The following is a 4,714-nucleotide window of genomic DNA, read 5'->3' on the forward strand; positions in this document are numbered from 1 at the left end:
AGGTCAAAGCTTGAGGCGGCCACAAAAAAACACCCGACTGGCGCTTTGCTTACGTCGGTTGGGTCCTTGTACAGTGTTGCGCAAATAAAAGTGTGTCTGTTGGGGGGTCGGGGTGGGCAGGGGGTCAACTTATCCAACTAGTTTGTATAAATTCTATTGCTGAATACACACAAGTCCCCTGGATGTCTTTTCAATGTAAATACGATTTAATATATAATATATAAATATACATATATATAAGAGAAATATAATTTAATAAATGATCTCACCTTTTGATCTATTCATCAGTACAACAAATGAAATAGATGAAATTAAACTAAGGGATTTTAAACGCACACATTTTTCTGTTTGGATTTTGTGCCAAAAAGTTAGAGACAATGCTATTTCCTTTATTAGGTTTCCTACTCTCAGCTTACTTTATCGCACTCTGCATGCATATAAAACACAGCTTTCATTTGCTATTGATTTTTTTTCAAATACAATTGAAAAGAGCCCAGAGCAGAAAAGAGAGGGTAAGAAAAATGTTTTATCATATATTAAAACTAATATTATTATCAAGCAAAATTATGTGTAAAATCTTTCTGTACGATTGACAAGATATTGCAAAGTATTTGGCGAGATGACATACTATAAATTGGTGACACTGGATTGTTTGCGTGCGATGGTTAGACTGAAGTGACTCATTGTCATCGTAAGGGCCATTTGTATTGTATCCGATGAGGAGCAAGTGACATATCTTTACAGAGGACTTTGTTTTAGCCGTTTATCTTATGCTGAGTGCATGTCTGCTCTTTTACACAGTGCAATTTGCTTTATTTATTTTATTGCAGGGCAATATTTAGCCACTTATACTGTATGCTTTTAAACAACCATTGCATTTAAGGTTAGTCCTGGTCAAAATGTTAAATGTAACTTGACCAATAATTACATGAAGACAAATCTGTGAACATTTCTAACAAAAATATTCTCACAGTGTCTGTGAGCATGTATAATGTAATTTTCTTTAAAAGAAATCAGGTAAAGAATGACCTATGATGTCACCATACATTTGAAAGTAACATTTTAAAAACTTGAGGCCCCAAACACTCTGTTAAGGTTTTTTGAACGATGACCTGATCCCAAATATCAATTTTAAAATGGTTGCCACGTCGGCAACCAGGGATGAGCTGCAGGTAGTCAACATTGTCAGATTATGGTCCTATGTAATTATTCTGCATATTTAAATAATTGAAAAGTTATATTAAAATAAATTAAATATATATTATGTAAAACACATTTCCTTTTTTCTATCCCGGTATGCAGCTTTAAGTAAGCATCAACATAACTTTGAACACTTTTGATTTTAAGGCGGTATATCACGTACACTGCATTCCTTTTAGAAACAGAAGTTGGTTTCCCATCATTTGAAGAGATGTTATTTTTCTTTATTTTATGATTGTTGCTAGTTCAAATTAAGGCCCCGTCCACACGAAGCCGAAACGATCTATCCGGTTTCGGAGTATCTCCGTAAAGACGGAGTCAAGCGAAACCGGGTAGATCTGTAGAAACGCTGTAGTACACATGCCAGGCCCATAAGGGGCGCTGCTTCTGCTACAGAAATCCAGAAGTAAATTAAATAAGAAGAAGAGGCGAGCATGCGCATAAAGGCTGCCCCCCCGAACCACTAACAACACAAACAAACAGTCAGTCAACAGTCTCAATAAATAATGGCTTAGCAACCCAACAAGGGACATGATCTGCTGCAGAACGATTACAAGCCTATAGTCCGCCATCATCTTTGTTGTTGTGAGTTCTGAGACTCCGCGGGCTTAACAGGCATTGGCTAGAGGGTCGAGGGGTGTGGCGATGACGTCATGGTTTACGGTTTCAGTCGGTTTCAGGCGTCCACACGAATCCAAAACGAAACCGGGTAGATTTGAAACCACCTCCGAGGGTGGTTTCAGAAGTTTACGGTTTCGGTCAGCGGATTCGCCGGCTTCGTGTGGACGGAAGGCTGAACCGTACAAGACCTTAGCGGTTTCGCCATGAAATCGGCTTCGTGTGGACGGGGCCTAAGCTATACTTTTAACAAGCTCCAGTCATCACTGAATTGTTGAACAGCTGTGTCAAATGGGGCTGAATTTTTAAATCAGGACAAATAAATAGCCGTCCTTAAATTATAGCCGTCCCGCTATAATTTTTTTAATCATATGAAAGAGGGTGATGCACTCTGACAAAGACAACCACTTCTCTCCAAGCCGTTCTTTAGCAGTATCGTGTGCAAACATTAAATATGACAAACTCAACTTGCCAACTAATTAGACAAGTCATCTTCTCGATGCGGAAGTAGGACCTACAGCCTATAGATTTTAACTTTTATGTGGGCAATAGTTTGAGCGAGCATAATGCAGGGTCACTTTGACAGCCACCTCAGATCTATCCCAGTTTGGTCCATCAATATGTCTACCAAAAATGAAACTGAACCAAAGTTTAGTACCAAAATGCTAATGTTGCTTCTGTATTGCTGTCATCGTGTCATACAAATTTCCACCAGCATAAGTGGCACATTCAAATATGCAGTATGACTCCCCCAAAAACGTCCCAAAGGGTGGATTATTGTTTCATTGTAATGTTATGCCAAGTAAAATAATCTTACTGGAACTGCTTGTGTTGTCAGGGCTCAAAAAGAAAAACATGTACATGAAAAAAAAATACAAAAAGGCAAAACAAGAATATACTGGCCACAGTAGTGTGCTCTCTCCTCATGGCTAAATATTGTGCCTTTAATAACAATCTCAATATTTTTCACAGGGTTTAACATAACTTATATATATATATATATATTGCGTAGGACTAAATAAAACAACTTGTAACTTTTTTAGGACTAAGTAATAAAGAAAGAAACTCAGCAGCGGACTCCAAGGACACATTCTCACAATGAAAAAATAAAACAACTCAAACTAAATACAGAGTGTCAAGCGAGTAGATTAGGACATTCCAGCATTTTGATGACAATCTGAATTCAATGCTGAAAAAAAGAAAATATATATATATCCTGCGGTTGTTCTTTTTCATGCTCTTGCAGTTTCTAAGCATTGCAGAATAGATGGACTGCATTAGCTTTTCCACAACAAAAGGGGGACCTGAAGCACTACAGGGCCCTTGTTCAGCAGGAGAGGCAAATGGGACCCTAAATAGAAGATTTGCCCACAAGGTTCTTGAGACATGTAAGGCTGTGCCGATCTCTATTGTGTAAATTACTGTACATTTGTATCTCTTTTGCCCTATATGTGCTCTGGTGTGTACTGGCTGTGTGAATGGTGAGAGTGTGTGAGATGATGCGTGTAGGGGGGGTGGTGGTGATGGTGGTGGTGTTGGTGGTGGTGTCCGGGGCGATAATGGTACAAGAGTGCACATTTTCACATATTTGGATGTAAAGATATGTTCATGTGTGTAAATGGAAGACAACACGAAACACAACACACACTTTGTTTTAAATTGTACGATTTTAAATAATAGACTTGAAATAAAATGACCAACCTCTCTGCCAACGCAGTTCAAGAATGTGCATTTCATTTGGAGTAAGAAAATATGGACCAACAAAGGCCTCCAAAATACTGAGTAAACTGTAGTTCGATTCCAGTGATTACTTGTATGTTGTTTTTCACAGCTTTGAGCAGCATGCCTTCCCGTTGCAAATGAACAAAAAACCTTAATTTATCATAGGGAAGTTTTTCTTTGGAAATGTGGTTGGCTTGTCTTTCCATAGGCGCATGAAAGTGTGAAGGTTACTCTTCATTTATTTGATATGTTATTTTTTGTAAGGTTCCTTCCTGAGCTCGAAGTTCTGAGAGATCAGTGATGCTGAAGGGAGAATTATTGCCTTATTTAGCGTCGTCATCTGTCTGGCTTCTTGCCAACATTTAATGTTGAAATATACTAGGCTGAGACCTCTTAAAAGGTGAAATATATAAAGCTGAAAGCTTTGTATATTCAAACCGTAGATGTTTGACCCGTAGATGTTTGACCCCAAACTCTACAGAATGTGGAAGAAGTAATATCTGCATATAGCAACCGGCTGAATTCAGTCAGGCAATAGAAAATGGTTTGCATGCAACCTTTTTTTGTGTGGCAGAAGGATATGCGCACACAAAATAATGTGTGTTTAGCATCATAAACGCTCTGCTTATAGCATGGTAAGTAGGATATATAGTTGTGTGTCTGGCAGCTGCTAGGGCACAGTTAGGGCATTAAATGTAAAGCAGTTGAGTGAAGAGCAAGGCAATCATGGTTCGCCATTACCCCATTATCCTGACCACAGCATTCGCTAATTGACCAGAAGTCCTTGCCCAGGACAAAGCAGCCCTGAACCGTGTCGCGTACCGAGGGAGCACGCCATGTCTTGCGGCCTTCCTTCCTTCCTTCTGAAGCACACAGAGAGTGCTTCAGAAGTACAGATACACAAAGACAGCAAGAGGGCAAGCTCCCGCTTGAAAGTAAATTTACATTGTCATCATCATCATCGTCGTCATACTTTGGAATAATTATAATTCCGGGCTTTGAACCTTGTGTTATGGACATGATTGGCATTTAATATTTTTCAGGTCTCTGGAATCTGCTTTCAAAACAAGGCTTCAGCCCAAATATATCGAGTTAAATGTACTGTAGGCCTACATACGATTCCATATTTCTTTCGAAACATTTTATTTTGGTTCAACCAATGCTTTTTCTGATG

This window comes from Gadus chalcogrammus, chromosome 5 (assembly GCF_026213295.1).
Source record: "Gadus chalcogrammus isolate NIFS_2021 chromosome 5, NIFS_Gcha_1.0, whole genome shotgun sequence".
NCBI lineage: Eukaryota > Metazoa > Chordata > Actinopteri > Gadiformes > Gadidae > Gadus > Gadus chalcogrammus.